General features: G+C 48.4%; 1 protein-coding gene across 1 annotated transcript in view; it reads left to right on the top strand.

Moving 5' to 3' along the window:
- Window positions 1-2,488: 2,488 nt before the first annotated feature.
- LOC122375314 (tyrosine-protein phosphatase non-receptor type 13-like) overlaps window positions 2,489-16,514 on the top strand; it is a 72,230-nt gene continuing 58,204 nt past the window's right edge. Inside the window, exon 1 of the mRNA XM_043354625.1 lies at window positions 2,489-2,694. The gene's annotated coding sequence lies outside the window, so the exon portion shown is untranslated. The remainder of the gene's footprint in view (window positions 2,695-16,514) is intronic.

The raw sequence follows: 16,514 nt of genomic DNA, 5'->3' as shown, positions 1-16,514 counted from the left end.
ACCAGTAGTTTCGGAGTTAGGAGGGGGGGCTATGAATAGCCCCCCCCCCCCAGTAGGGCGTGTTATACACAGACCCCAGTGGGGCGCGGGTTAAGTAAGAAAGACTTCTAAATAAAAAATGAGTAATGGGCCAATTGAGTCAGCCTTAGAGCGTTGCTGAGGAATCATTATCAGTCACGATTCCACGTGCTTGAGGTAATATTGGCGAATTTTTCACGTATAGAAAATGCCTGCAATAGTGAGTGCCATTGTCTGAGAATTACCCCCGCCGTGCTGGGGAGCGGGGGGGGGGGGTAGGGGTCACGCATCCCCGTCAGGTTTTTGGCACAGCTATTGATACATATTTTCCGCACAAGTTGTGAAAAATTCAGATCTGGGTCGTTCAAGGTCAGGTCACTAGGTCACGTCGTGACCTTACCTCAGAAAAGTTCCAATTCTCGCGCTTTAGCTACACCAACTGAACGATCGCTTTGAAATTTCCAACGATAAAACACCTCAGATGTGTTCCACTTGACGATACAGATCGACTAATATGCAACATGACCTTTTTCAGTCAGGTCATGACCTTGACCTGAGGTCAAAATATCAACATGATCGTTCAAGGTCAAATTATAGTTCATTCGACGGGTCTCAACGAGGGACACACGATGCTGGCAAAACAAATCTCGAGACTCTCTTTCGTCAAAAATTATTGCGAAAAAAAAACATTTTTTGTTGTAAAAACGGTTATTTTTCTGTTTTCCCTGATCCCTCTCGGGGCTTAACTGTTGACCTGAGGGCAAATCTGAAAACGATGTACGGAAAGGCATTCGAAAGAGCTATGGAATGCGCTTTTCCCCGGCCACACTGAAAACAATTTAACCCAAGGCCCGCGAGTAAACCGGTGTTTTGAGGGTACCCCTATCCGCAACCATTTTTAACCACCCTCCCAGGAGTACAGTAACAGTAAGGTCCCATTGCAGTGTAGTCGTCCCTGCTCTCAGCGGACTTGTTCGCTGACAGCGGTTATATCCGTTCAGAGCAAGTACGACTACACCGCAATGGGACCTAGCACTACTCCTGGGAGGGTGGTAAAAAATGGTTGCGGATAGGGGTACCCGTAAAACACCGCGGTTTACTCGCCAGCCTTGGGTTAAATTGTTTTCAGTGCATGTAGCTTTTTTGGTTTCCGCGTAATGCGTCGGTGTTACCTTTGATGACCTTTGTGACCTAACCTTTGACCTGACCTAAAAAATGACGAAAGTGGTTTTGTCCTCCTGTTTTTGAACGCTCTTTCGACTGCCGCTTAATGCATGTTGCTACCTGGCCCAGGAGCCGAGTTAGACGGCGCGGGGGGGGGGGGCGTTTTCACGCGCACGACACGGAAAACTCTGACCAACAGCACTGTGCGAGTTGAATGGAACAGTTCACTTTCCCAAAATTAGCTTTTTTGCAATGGAATTGTGATTTTTTATGCACAAACTAATCACCAAAGAAAATAAACCTTTTTATAAAAGACGATCATTTTGTTTATTCTAATATAGGAAGAACTAGACTCTATATATGATCTCAGGCAGCTTTTGCCAAATTGTCAGGGAACTCAGATTTGTTTTTCAATAGAAAAACACAATTCTAAAGAATAGTGTTTTAACTATTGACAACAAACCTTCGGTTAAAATAGGTATTGTTTGACGCGGAAACTTATTACGCTTCGACCAATCATATTGCGTAGTACGAACCCATTGGCTGCAGGCAGCATGCTGATGGGCTGACCATGACGCCGCTGCATTCCTCAGCAAGGCACGCATTCCTCTGCAAGGCACTCTGTTCGGCACGAGAAATGGAATATGTATCTTCATCTAGATAGCGTGAAAGGTATAAGAAATGATGACTTATTCATGAACGTTCACGAACTGTTCGTGAACAAATAATTGTTCTGTTCGTGAACATGTGACCTTGATTTAATGATGGAATTTGTAAACTGTCTAATAAACAAACAAATAAACGTAGCTTACGAACTGTTCATGACCAATATTCAAGCAACAAACCCTGGTTTACGGTAAGCAACCCTATTGGTAGGGGCTGAAAACTGTTAAACTCGATTCATACACAGTAGCCCCAGCCCCCACCAATTGCATACCCTAGTGATAGCCCCGACTTGTGTTGGTCCAGGTCACGGAACGGTGCAAAATGCATCATTGCGTAGCGCTCCAGGCGGTGGCAGGCGGTGCACCGCCTCCAACGCCCTGTAACTTTGCACGCGCGTGAACACTGCATATTGCACATTTCATACATTTGTCATTGGCCAACGTTTCATTTCCGCAGCATGTGTGACACTTGGACATTATCTCAAAACGGTAGGTAGCACTTACCGCTTACGCCATACACTAGCATGTTTCAAAACCTATCCGTTTCGCGCCAGATGTTCGCGCTTCTGCATGCAGCGCGAAAATAAAACCCCGCCAAGTGTCGGCTCCGTCAGGTGTAGCGCCGCGGTGCCAGAGGGGAGGGGTAGGGGGAGGAGAAGGGCGGGGCTTGCGGTGACTGCTGCCGGCAGCTGAGCTGGCTTGGCTCCCGGCTCAAAACAGAGCGATCGCTGAGGAGGGAAGGGTGTGTCGCTTGTGCAGTGCCTTGAGGAGTTTCAGGACGATCTTTTCGGACGAAGAGCGACAGGTGACGATTGTTTCTGGAGTGAAGGAGGAGGCGCCCTAACAGGTGGGTTGAAATGGTTCGAGTTTTTGTGTTTTTTTTCCATACACTATAAAGTGCTGTCCTAAAAGGAAGCATTGTTCGGGATCGGGATGATCGTGTACGATTGATTCCGCAATACCGTTGTTTAAATATAAGCGCAACTGTCTGGGAAGCTTCACAAAGTGTCCCTTTTGCTTATCCGCTTCGTATTTCCGACTTCTCGGTGCCTCGTTTTCGAATCTTTGCAGAGGGAGCTGTTAAATCTTTAGTAACGATATGCATTTAAATATCCAGCCTGCTTCACATTTCATTTCTCTGCAGACATTTTAATTTGCAGCTGCTTCTTGCATAATTGTTTGACGTAGCGCTTATCATGCACTGAAGGGCAAAATGAAATTGAAGTGCAATGTCTTTTCAGAAATTTGCACTATCATTGCCGGTATCTACCTCTCCAACTTCTATCCCCCCCTCCCCCTCCAAGTCTCGAGTCGTTCTCGTCATGGCCACCAGTGCGCGGGTGGAGGATGACTCCGTTCGCCAGAGTTGACATTTGGCACCGGCGCGCTCCGTTCATTTGGCGCTCATTCAGACGCCTGTTCCCCTCTCTCCCCCCCCACCTCCCCCTCCCCCTGTGACCCCCCCCCCCGCGGGCCGCCGCACCGCCACCGGTGGTGTCTGGTTTGCGGCGGAAAAAGCCAGCTTCGCACCAAATCCGCACGCGGAAGTCACACTAACGCGACTTGCAGAGAAGATAACAATCTCAATCTAGGGAAGATGGCGTGTGCTCATGAAAGTTAGGCGCTCAGCTGGCAGCTGCTGGGTTAAAAGTGATGGAAATTGGAATGGCACGCATCAGCTTACCCCCCATGCGATTACTGTCCATCGCAGAGATCTGTAAACACGGTAGAATCTGGTCTGGACCAGTGGCGGCGGAAGATAATTTTGGATGGGGGTGCAAAGTTTTCTCAAGGGGCCCCTCGGGAAGTTTTGGGCCCCCTTCTTTTTTGGGGTGATTATTATTGATTTATGAAAAACGAAGATTTTGGAAAACTATCCCCATACACACAAGTTATGTAAAAGGTTTGAAATTGCAGTGTACATACCTAGTGTTTAGGAGCCCCTTGGAAACCGAACACATAAATACTCCTCCAGAGACCTACATGACTCCTCTGAGAGAATGAGCCCTCCGATCAGGGTCGGTCCCTTGAAAGCTGCTGAAAGGTTTCAGAAGGCAGTATAGGCTCGAAAGTCTTTTGAGGGCTCTCAGAAACCAGCATCGGACCCCCACCAAAAAAAAAAACTATAAAGCCGGGATGGAGGCCACAGGAGACGATGTTTAGCCTAAAGAGCCGGTATGGAGGACTGATTAGAGGAAAGGGGTCTCAGTGGGGTCTTCAGGGACAAGCGTTTGAGCCCCAGAAGTATGTGTGGGGTCTTAGAGGCAGGTAGACCCCTGGGGTATGCACGGGGTCCCAGGAGCTCGCGTGTGAGCCCAGATATTCGGCTGGCAGCTACTAGAACCAGCATGGGGATTCTTAGAAGCCGCTTAGACCCACATTTCATGGGTCATGAGTCCCAAGAGTCGATGTAGGGGCCATAAAAGCCGGTGTAGGGCCCATGGTCCCATAAGTTCCAACATTGAGCCTCTCAGAGGCCGGCGACGGGGCACCGAGAGCAGATAAAGTGCCTCAACAAGCCGACATGGGGCCTGAGAATCAGTGTCGAATTTCAGGAGCCTGCGTGAGCTCTCGGAGACCTTCGTATTTCGTAAGGTCCACAAAGGTCGTTGGGTCCTCTGAATCTGAACTCTGCGAGGCCCTCACAGGCCATCATGTCTCCTGGCACCTGCCTGCGTTGAGTTGAGACCCTCCGAGGCCGTCGTAGGGTTTTTCAGATGCCAGCGTTGGTCCTTGAAGCCTTCGTTAGGCCCTAGAAGCCGTCAAAAGGGCCCTCAGAGGTCAGCATGGCGGCATGGCCCCTGGAGCCTGACTGCGTCGAGGCCCTCAGAGGCCATCGTGGGGCCCTCATACGCCAGCGTGGGCCTTTGGAGCTTGCGTTGGGTCTTAGAGACCATCGTGAGGGCCCAGAGGGGTCGTCGTCAGGGCCCTCAGCCCCTCAGGGACCGTCCTGGGGTTCTCAGAAGTTGTGAGGGCCTTTAGAAGCCTTCGAGAGGATCATCAGAGGTCGTCATGAGGGTCCTTGGCCATAGTGAGGGTCTTCATGGGCCCTCAGATACCTTTGCAGGGCTCTCAGAGGCCTTGGTAAGACCGCTAGAGGCTATCGTTAGGGCCCTCAATAGACCGTTGCAGGGCCCTCAAATGCCAGCATAGCCCCTGCCTGCAGCCTGGTTGGGTGGGGGCCCTCAGAGGCCGTCGCTGGGCCGTCTGAAGCCAAATGGGCCCTCAGACTTGAGTTAGGTCTAGGTCCGTCACGAGGGCCCTCATAGACCGTCGTAGAGGCCCTCAGAGGCCAGCGGGCCCCTGGAATCCTGTGGGACCCTCAGCGGTCGTCATGAGGGCCCTTAGTGGTCGTTATAGGGCCCCAGAGGACAGAGGTCGCGAGAGCCCTCAGAGATCATCGTAAGGGCCCTCAGAGGCTGTCATAGGGGCCCTCAGAGGCCAGCGTGACCCCTGAGTCTCATAAGGGCCCCGGAGTCTCTGTGGGACCCTCAGCGGTCGTCATGAGGGCCCTTAGTGACCGTTGTAGGGCCCCAGGGCACAGAGGTAGTCGTGGGAGCCCTCAGAGATCGTCATAAAAGGGCCCTCTGAGGCCGTCGTGGGGGCCCTCATATGCCGCATGGAGCACCAAACGCGGCTCGGGACACTTCTAGCCGGTGTGGGGGCCCCAAAGACTAGCATGGGACACTCCTGACCATAATTGGACATCCCGGATGATTCCACATCAGTGTTCGGTTCCCGATCACTGGTTTTCAGGAGAAAATGTATTGGATGGTGCGACGGGCCCCTTGTACGGATTTTGGGGGTGCAAAAAGATATGTTTGCACCCCCATGTTTTTCGATGGGGGTGCAGCTGCACCCCCTGCACCCCCTATTCCGCCGCCACTGGTCTGGACGTTTCTGAGGGGATTTCGGGAAAGGTAAATTTCCAGAATGTTTTCGTCTATCTCATTAGCCCGTAGCCGTATGGAGCTATGAAGAGCAGCGTGGATTTGGAAGCACGCCGGTGGGTGCGGAGAGACTAAAAAGCTGTTCTGGCGCTGCTTCAAAGAGCAAGTCAGCACGCAATCTATACCTACAGAAATGGCACGCAGACACACTGGCAGGCACTCGACTATGGCGGCGCCGTCTTATTTCTCGCTACATGCCAAATGTTCGTAATGAGATGCAGCCCCATCCCTTGTCTGCTGCAAGCTTGAGATGGCCTGGAATAATATCGGTGGCTCGCCTCGACCGATTTGTTTATCTAAACCCGTCATATCCGTCTTTCCAGATCTGTTGTGCATATGCTATGAGGATCAATATGTGGAAACCAAGAGTGGCCGAAGACTTTTGTCCATAGTTCTTTTGAAAAAAGTAAATTATCGTTAACAGTCCCATGGTGGACTGTGCAATGAATTAATGACATGATTTTCTTATTATGTGATGTGCTTCCTTGACGATTCATTTGACGATACCCGTACCGTGCCGATAAATTACGACAATTTAATCCGATCTCCTCACAGAATTTAACCCTCGCCGGCCGAGGGGGGGGGGGCGGGTGCCGCCCCCCCCCATAGGGTTTTTTCGCGATAGCTCCGAACACGCTGGCGATAGAGAGCTGAAACTTGGCATACCTGACCTTTGATCCAAGCCGGATCTTTTGACACCAACCGCATTTTTGGGTCTGGTCAGGTCACTGACCTATGACGTCATAAGTGAACCTCTGCACGGTCTTCAGATGTCGCAACTTCGCAACGCCCTCACTGCCAGAGGAGATGTCACAGGGAATTGAAACTTGCAGGATCTAGTATCCATTATGAGTCCCACAACTTGTATATCTCGGATTTTTCCTAAAGGTCATATGAGGTCAGGTCATTTTCGTGACCTCACCATTATAAGCCAATGGGGAAAAATTCAAACTGCTATTCTGGCGCCGGGAACGATCTCCAACTATCTCAAGCACACAGAATCGTGATTTGATGCACTCCTTGCAAGGTTAGATGCGTCATTTTTGCAATGTTGACCTTACGTGACGTCATTTATGACGTCATCAAGGTCAAATTAGTTTTTCGTCAATAACTCTTGATCAAATTGAGCTAGCGAGTCGGGAAAGGCACCAATGGACTCAGGAAGGCCTGCCGAATCGAATGATATGCGACATGACCTCTTTCGACCAACTTCGTGACCTGGGGGTGCTGACCTGACCTTGACCTGAGGTCAACACCCCAAGTTGACCTGACCCGGACAAAAAGTATATCATTCGACGCGCCTGAGCGAGGCGAACACGATGCTGCCAAAATCGGCGCTCTGCGGCCGTTTTTTGCGAAGTTATTTACCAAAAACTGAACCGTACCCTGGGGCACTTGACCTGACCTCAGAGGTCACCGGTTGACCTAGGACCTTAAAATCGGGTACCAATCTCTGCGTCTCGTAACGGCGCACACGCTCGTTTTTTCCGCGACGCGCTAGCTCCATCAGGGGCGAAACGGCGAGGGGGGGGTCGTACCCGCCCCCCCCCCTCGGCCGGCGCGTATGTAGAAAACCAATAGGTCCGGCGAGGGTTAATGCGCTTCGCCGGTAGAATTAAGTCACCGCATAATCGAGTTTCCGCACAATGGTGTCGTCACCTTTTCTTTGTAGAAGTTTCGACAGACTTGGTATATTGTGTCAGGGATATTGTGTGATCGTCGCCACATTCATTCAAGAGCACTCCTCAAGAGCTATAAATTATGTCGGGACATTCTTCTTGAAGTAATGGACTGTTTTAGTCATGCTTTGATGTGATGCTGCGAAACTAATAACTAAACTATTGTCTCTTTGTCATTTATTTTCACTATTTCGCCAGGCTTTCTTGGTTCGTCACACTCTTTCCATCTCAATTTTGAACGTGATCTGCACAAAACTCAACCAGTGACGGCTCATTTGCAATTCAACCTCGACATACCCATGGTTTTTGGGATTCCAAACTGAGGCCATCTCTACCTAGCTGCCTAGCAACGATGCAGCAACAACTTACGATGCCAACGGGGCCCCAAAAGCTATCCCCCCCCCCCCACCCCGGTAGCCTTCTCCCGTCCCTTCCCCGCCGAGCAAGACGCCAGCCAGCTAAACATGCGGGGTGGTTGTCTCGGTCACGTGAGCTCAATCAGCTGGCTGATGGGAAGTGGCGGTGACCTCTGTGGGTGACCTTGACCTGCGAGCCACGCGGGTGGGGAAGGGCAGGGGAAGGGAGGGGGAGGGGCAAGGTTGAGGGTGGTAGGTGGAAGACGCTGAGTGGTGAATAGTAGACGAAGGATGGTAGACCGTAGACGTGGCATGGTGGAGGCAAATCGTGAATAGTATACGGTAGCTTATATCTGGTAAATGGTAGATGCTAACTTTTTTACTACAGATGATATGTTTCTAAGTTGGGATCATTTAGCGTATTATTAGTTGGCATGGTTCTTATAATATCAGGTTATGGATGTTGAATGTAGATTGTAGATGGCAGTTTCGGTATTTTATCTCTTATCTAGCAATAACATATTTACTATGCTTCTAAGCTGTTGCTAGGTAAGGCTCGACTCTAAAAATGCGGAACGTTTTTCAATTTTGCTTCACTACCTGCCCTCCCCCCCCCCCCGACGGTGGCAGTGGGGAGCAGGGCGGCCCCTCGAGACCACCTGTGGTCGCAATACGGGCCTGGGAACTAGCCAAGGTCGGCACTCTGCCGTTTTAGGGCGGTGATCGATTTGACCTTGTCGCGAATGTGGGACACGCGCACTATAACTTCCGTAGTGTGTGAGAGAATGTGGAGGTATGCGACGCGCCGCTACTGTGAGGATAGAGACAATGGTTGCGGGCGGTTGTGATTTGAATCGTTGTAAGTACTGGCTGATTGGCGTTCCATTTGGTTAATGGATTATAACAGTGCCATGGGCGATGAAAAAATAAAAGTTGTGGCACATTTAAATGGCCGAGATAATAAGCATGTTAATAACCCTGCGTTTCGATTACTGTGATAAATTCCAATGCCTCATTACTGGATAATTGCAATTCAGGACGCTGGCAGTGGCCGCAGAATAAACGTTCGATCCAGCTTCTAAAACGAATGCAGATCATCAAAATCGATCGACTCCTAATATTGATCCAGGTCGACCGCCGCAAAGTCTTCTGTTCGCCTACCCCATAAGCTCTCTGTCTCAAACAGAACACGTTTTTTCCCACGGACACCCTTTGCCAACACCCCCGACCTGACCCAGATAACCGCAGGGTTTTTGGTTGGAACGTCACTTGGCAGTCTTCCAACAGACACCGCTGTCGGAGCTTCGATTCGAGAAATCTCCTTGGGGAGGGGGCTAGGGCTCGCGGTGCGGGGATATTTGCTCAGCTGGGGCACGTGAATGCGTGTGATTAGGCGACCGGAAAGGATCGCGCATTGCACGTGTTTCGTTTTGGTAGAGTGACACGTGTTAGAGGATAGATCAGGCATGTTTCATGGTTTCCGGCTGGATGTGATGACGTGTATGATAAGAGTTTAGAGATAAGGATAAGCTTTTTCGAGTCGGTGTGCGAAGGTCTCGTCATGAAGACATGTACTGAAGGCGCCGGCGGTGTAAAAACCTGCGTGGACATTGATCCGGCTTAGGAAACTGATGATGTAGACGCATGAGATCACTGGTCATCCAGTGCCTTGAATAGGTGAGTGGAAGCTAAAACAAGGAAACTAGACATGCAATATGCAGATAATGTTTTTGCCAAAATTTCGGAATTGTGTATCATTTTGCATGTGTTCGGTATCTCAGTTTTTAGACTATCTTATGTTTGTTTGCCTTTTGAGTAGGTAGGTTGTTAGAAAGTTATCAAAGTGTTGCAAACAACCCGAGCTGAGTACAATCTGAATTGATAGTGATTCATGCCTACAAGGGTTCAAGAGATGTGAAATGCATGAAGTGCTTTCAAGTGCCCAGCACTTAATAACTCTCACAATCTTAAGTTTAAAGCCTCTTATTCGGCGACTTACTTGGAGCAATCGGCCTTCTGCATCTCGACGGTTTATCAATGAACTATGAAGTGTCTGTAAGAGTTATGAAATGGCAGTAAAGTTCGGTTATGCGCAGTCGTGCAACCGTTCCTACTTTGCAGTTTTCTTCTGAATTTATGAAACAATTTCCGAAAGGCTGACGAATCACGCTACATTTCCGGTGTAGTGGTGTCTGGTATCCCGTACCGGCATGACTTTCGTGATCGGTTTCAGATCGTCCTGCTTTCGTTGTTCGTTGGTGTTAAAGGTAGTGTGCCAGCTTTCTTGGACCATATGGAGTTAATGACCCGGATAAGGAGAACCGGATTTTTAGAACTTATCCATACCTTCAAAACTTATGGAAACGTCTTAAATTCTTCAAATTTTGAGTACCCCAGTGCGAAATTCGCCCCGACGGGTTGTCGGTCGTACCCCAACCACATTTCACACCACTATGAACAATAAATGCACACATTAAAATCGCTATTACCGATAGGCTCATCCAATCAAGTTTCGATAAACCCGTTCATCATCATCTCCTGCGGTTTCGAACACGCCTGTTAGGTGGCTTCTGATGCTCGTCGAGGTCGGAATTTCCAAATACGCGTGGTGCGTCGGGCCGCGCGCTCTGACTTCGGCCAAGAAAAATGCGTCAGCTGATCATTGTCATTTCTGCCACTTGCGTGTGGTGTAATGGGGTCATAACTTAAGAGACGGCTGTTTCATATCAATTATTTTACATATATCATATTTCAAACCACAAATTAATGTTCGACAGCCAAATTTAAGAAACAATACCAATACAGGCTTACAGTTTAACCCGCGCCCCGTAGGGGGGGGGGCCGAAACGGCCCCCCCTGTCCTTTTCGGTCGATATCTCCTAAACGGCTGGAGATATCGCCACCAAACTTTCAGGACCCCTCCGGGCATCAATTTTACACATTGTGACCAAAAATTTTTCCAGAGGCTATGATAGGTTGGCCACAAATGACGTCAGAGTGACGTCATGTTCTGTCATTTTCGACCGAAAAAAGACCTTCGCGAGAAGACCTGTCAGGACTACAGCTTTGAAGATACAGAAAAATGATCAAGACATAAAAGGTGTAGAATTGACAGGGCTACAAAACTGCTATCTCGAATTTTTAAAATTTTTGAGTTTAGACCCCCAAAAATCAAAAAAGCAATTTTTTTTATATATTCGCCAAAAAATCCAAAAAGTTTTTTGAGTTTCGAAAAAAACCGGAATATATGTGATAGTGCCTACCGTCTTCTATCTACATACCAAATTTCAGATCGATACCTCGTTTTTTGGCCAAGTTATAGCGAAAAAAACTGTTCAAAAATGATGACGTCAAATTTTCAAACTCAATTTTTGGCAATTCTAGAACTTGTAGAGCAAAACGAAGACCATCATTAGACTCCCCGTGACGAGCTGCATCGAATCGATACCCATTTTATGCAAAAATATCAACTTTGAAATTTGACCTAATTTGACCTGACCTTGACCTGACCTTCACCAAAACGTGACCTAGGCTGGCCCCAAAGGCTGCCTAACCCACATAATCGCATTTGTCATGTAAAATGGACCATAAAACATGTATCACACGACACATTCATATTGTGACCCCCGGTGACCTGACCTCGCTGTGACCTGACCTGGTATCAGTGACCTCAGATAGCAAAGTATGTGTTTGACGAACAATATACCATCGATGGTTTTCAATGAATACCAATTTACTCGCTTTCACAGCACATTTCTTGAATTGCCTGTGAACGGTGATAAATCTGACCTTTGACCTGACCTGTGACGTCATCGGTTTGACCTAGGTCAATGAAATTTGGTCACAAGGTAGTTCCCGGGTAGGGGCTATCGAACGCCGTTTGAATTTTGAAAATCGGCCGGTAACTTTCCGAGATCTTAGGGGGGGGACCGAAACGGCCCCCCCCTACGGGTGGTAGGGTCCGCCGGTAGCCCTACGGGGCGCGGGTTAAGGCTCGACATTGTGTTGTCTACGATTAGACAGCTGATAACTCATTCCCGTACGTCGTATGGTCGTAACACTATAATGACCTTTGCTTATTGTCACAAGTGCGCCGCATTCGCGATTGTTGCCCGACGCCTGTTTGCAGGTGAGCCCACTACAGTTGTTATACATATCTAAAAACCGATAAACTTTTAGGCGAAAAAGGCACTATTCCAGGCCCATTTTTTATTTTTTTTGCGATATTAGGTAAAAACAGAAGCTTCTTATCCTAGGAAAAATAAAACGGGAAATCTTTCAAAGGTGGCACACTACCTTTAACACGCGCAGTGGAAGGGTTGCCAGTACTACGCCCAGTGGAAGGGGGGGGCGGATGTCGCCCCCCCTAAGATCTCAGCTCCCACTGGAGCTAGAAAGACGAAATTTGGAGGGTAGGTGGGGGCCATGGGGAACTCTGTTGTGTGTGAATTCATGACCCTAGGTCAATATCTTCAAGGTCAAATGAGGTCAAATGTGGTCAAATCTGCCATATGAGCGACTTTTTTGCGTTTACACGCCGATAACTCAAAAAGTTACCGGTCGATTTTCTTTTTTCTTTCACTATACGAAAGACCAAACATTTGTGAGTATGTAAAGTGAATTTCTAGTTAATCCAACAATAAATATGGCAGTTAGAAGCCTGCTAAGCGTAAGATGTCGCCGGCTGAAGCGGGATCGGCGGACGCGGGAAACGCGGCAATCACAATTTTGTGTTTACACACTCATAACTCAAGTTGTTACTGGCCGATTTTCAAAATTCTTTGACCATATGATTCCCTGTACATTTCTCAGTCTTCTCATCAAATTTGACGCGAATCTAATATAATCAGCGGTAAGGAGCGCGATGTAAAGACGGAACCGTCCCGCCCCGGCACAGTCTACAATTCAGGCGGCGCGTAACGGCTAGCGCCGGCCGCCGCGCCGCCGCGCCGCCGCGGCGGCAGGATGTTTGACTTTACATCGCTCTTACTAGAAAAGTTGTGAACCGATTTTCTTATTTCTTGCACGAGAAGATCCGCAATTCAATTCTGGGCAGGTAGCTAAAATTTCACATGAATATTTTGTTTATGGCGCGAGTTATTGGCGAAAAACAGGAGGGGTGGGCGAAATCCGCCCCCCCCTTCCACTGCGCGTGTTAATACCTTTATGACACCTCTCCTGTGCCTATAACACTCGAATCTTCATACCGCCCGTGTCAGTGTCCAAGTGAAGCCTCCGGCACTTGCGCCTCGATGTCATGTCAGCCCCCCCCCCCCACACACGCACCTATCCTACCTGCGCCGCCGTCCCGTCCTCACCAGTGCCAGGTTCCTTGGCAATCTGCCAATACACACAGCTCAGACGCACGGCCGCAATTACGAGCACTGCGCAGTTTCTCTCTCTCTCTCTCTCTCTCTCTCTCTCTCTCTCTCTCTCTCTCTCTCTCTCTCTCTCTCTCTCTCTCTCTCTCTCTCTCTCTCTCTCTCTCTCTCTCTCTCTCTCTCTCTCTCTCTCTCTCTCTCTCTCTCTGTCTCTGTCTCTGTCTCTGTCTCTGTCTCTGTCTCTGTCTCTGTCTCTGTCTCTGTCTCTGTCTCTGTCTCTGTCTCTGTCTCTGTCTCTGTCTCTGTCTCTGTCTCTGTCTCTGTCTCTGTCTCTGTCTCTGTCTCTGTCTCTGTCTCTGTCTCTGTCTCTGTCTCTGTCTCTGTCTCTGTCTCTGTCTCTCTCTCTCTCTCTCTCTCTCTCTCTCTCTCTCTCTCTCTCTCTCTCTCTCTCTCTCTCTCTCTCTCTCTCTCTCTCTCTCTCTCTCTCTCTCTCTCACCTCTCTCTCTCGCTCTTTCTCTCTTTCTTTCTATTTCTCTCTCTCCCCCTCTCTTTCCCTCTCTATCATGTGCTCTCTACTCGACCTTCTCGATGGCTTTGCCTTTATATCTCGTTGGATTTGGTTTGCTGCATACTGAATTCACAATCCGATAGAACAGCAATTTGATGGGATTTGGAAGGGCGGACACAACACATCGCTTAGATCATTCATCAACGTCATTAGTCGCATTCAGGACTTCATGGGACTGCCCGGCATTTAAATTTTGACATGTTTCTGTGCATGCACTGTAAAAAAAGTTTAGCACCCATGTCAAAAACCAGCACCTTATACCTGCTTATTTTAAGCAGGCTAAATGGGTACTATATTTTAGCACCCTTTTCGAAAATAGCTCCCTGTGCCGGCTTATTTTAAGCACCCTAAATGGCTGCAACCATTTAGGGTGCTTAAAATAAGCCGGCACAGGGAGCTATTTTTCGAAAAGGGTGCTAAAATTTAGCACCCATTTAGCCTGCTTAAAATAAGCAGGTACAGGGTGCTGGTTTTTGACATGGGTTTTTACAGTGTGGTAAACATCTCATCAGCTAGCTAGGCGTATCTACTATGACGCATCGCCACAAACGAGTTTTAAACACACATCACGAGTATAAACACACAAACAAACGTAATCGCTTCATGCTTCTGTCTGAAATAATCCAGGCCTGCACGACAGAACCTCTTGCTCTACATCCCAGGTGCGGGATGTTGACATTGACATGACTTTGGGACAGAGTAGACGGAAGCTCTCTTGGTAGGTGGTCATCTGACATTTCCTGTCACCGTGTCACCACACGGACACATCCTGTCACACGGACACATGGTGACACAGCCGGCTGACAACTGACCGTGACTGGCTAAAGTGCGCAGTAAGGACACTTCCTGTGACGCTGATCCGACGGTACGGGAGGGCCAATCTTAGCCAATCTCGGATGACGAGAAACCATCTATACGCGTGCTTTACTTACCTGTAGTTGCGTGATTGAAATTGTCTCCTGAAAATGATAGAAACGGAAGGGCCAATTTTTAAATTTGTGTGTGTTTTGAATGTTTTTTATTCTGGCTGACTTTTCGATAAAATATCATGCTTTCCTTTGTGCGAACTGATACTACCTGAATGGCGATCTGGTCCTTATCGATATATCATGCTTTCCTCTATACTTTTTCAGCCCTTTCTTTTCGTGGCGATATTCGACTTGCAAAATGTTTCGTGAAAGACGACTCCATTCCCTTCTTTGTTCGGTTTTAGATTCCGACCACTCTTGCAACGGTACGCTTCTATGGTATTCAGCTTCGTTTCACATCCTTGAGCTGGAATGACCACCGGCTGCTTCCTTTCTCTCCTTTCGCTTTCTATGCCCTCACATTGCAAGCAGCTCATTGATACTTCTCCCATCCTTTCGCTGACTTCTTTCAATTCTCCTCCGTCCTCTTCGTCCGCATAGGCTGTCACCCGTCACAAACGCTATCGCTAGTCCTCTATCCATCGCATATCGCCGGACAGTCCGTCATATCCCGACCTGTCATATCCCGACCTGTCATTTACGAACCAGTCATCTCCACCGCCGCCAGCGCGCTGCGTCGTGCCGCCAAAAATACGACGACCGAACCTCTCTTCCGGCCGGCCGGTGGAGAGCCGGAGAGAGGGGGAGTAATAGGGAGAGGAGGGGAGGACTTGTCAGGCAGGTCGCTGGGTCGGGAGGAAGAGAAGCGTTTCCGGTGCCTCGAGATAGCCTTACGGTGAGTTTGTAACGGGAAATATCCGCTGTATCTGTAGATAGCATTGCAGGACAAGTCAGCTTAGCAAGCGTTGGTTTCGATGGGGATTTGTAATGAATGGGTTGATTGTTACGGTCTGCGCCTAGCCCATAGCTGTCATGGTCGAAATATGTTGCCTATTTTGCGGAAAGAATCGTTGTAGGAGATTAATTATCTTTCGTTTGTAAGTTAAAATCATTACTCAACAAGCATGGTGGCAAAACAAAGCAATGCTCATTGCTCATTGCACGAAGCGTGAACATAAACATAAGGTTTGTCATAAGACTCATAACAGCTGACGTCATCTAAACTGGTGCTAAGCTTAATGTGGGGAGTGTTGCATCAATTGCCACTGGTCAACCCATTGTCTCTGAGTCACACAGGCTCAACACTTTCGTCACACGTAGATAAATGCGTTCACAAAACCCGGCCAGAACGGGTTATGCGAGTGACGCGATTTGTGCATACAATGTGTTGCCAAAGGGTACGAGAGTGCGTTATGATATATGCTTGAGATGCGGTAGTTTGCGTCGGTTTAGCATCACAGAATGCGGTGCCATTTTGTTAAACTGGTTGGATTGATGTTCCGGCTCACATGCTACGTCTTCTGACAACTTAAGTTATACATGACCGCAAAATGTTTCAGCTTCGAATGCTGGCCTTCAAGTATATGCGCTTTTACTGTTTTAGTTTGTCATTTGACCGATTGTAGGCTACTCTATAACTAGACCTTTTTCAGTACTTATTTCTATTGGTGTAACTTTCATTTTCACTTGCACGACTCGTCCATACATGCGATTACTTCATTTCTGATGCCGTTGGACTGGTTTCGAATCGTGATCCGTGCTACCAATGCATTCAGCTGAGTTGTTAGAAATATGTTATTTTTGGCATCACGTTTGATTGAGCACACTCCTCGTGAACGGATTGATGTCAGATAGCGCATCCTGATATGCTCTGTTATTGACTTTTGATGGATGTGATTGCGTGATGGTTGCACTTTACAGATGTGGTATCGGTTGATATCGATCCATTGATCACGGATGTGGATCGTAAATTCCACGCAATTA

This window comes from Amphibalanus amphitrite, unplaced genomic scaffold (genome assembly GCF_019059575.1).
Source record: "Amphibalanus amphitrite isolate SeventyFive unplaced genomic scaffold, NRLGWU_Aamphi_draft 001816F_arrow, whole genome shotgun sequence".
Classification (NCBI taxonomy): domain Eukaryota; kingdom Metazoa; phylum Arthropoda; class Thecostraca; order Balanomorpha; family Balanidae; genus Amphibalanus; species Amphibalanus amphitrite.
The sequence above is the reverse complement of the archived record's forward strand: the minus strand, read 5'-3'. Positions and strand labels throughout refer to the sequence as shown.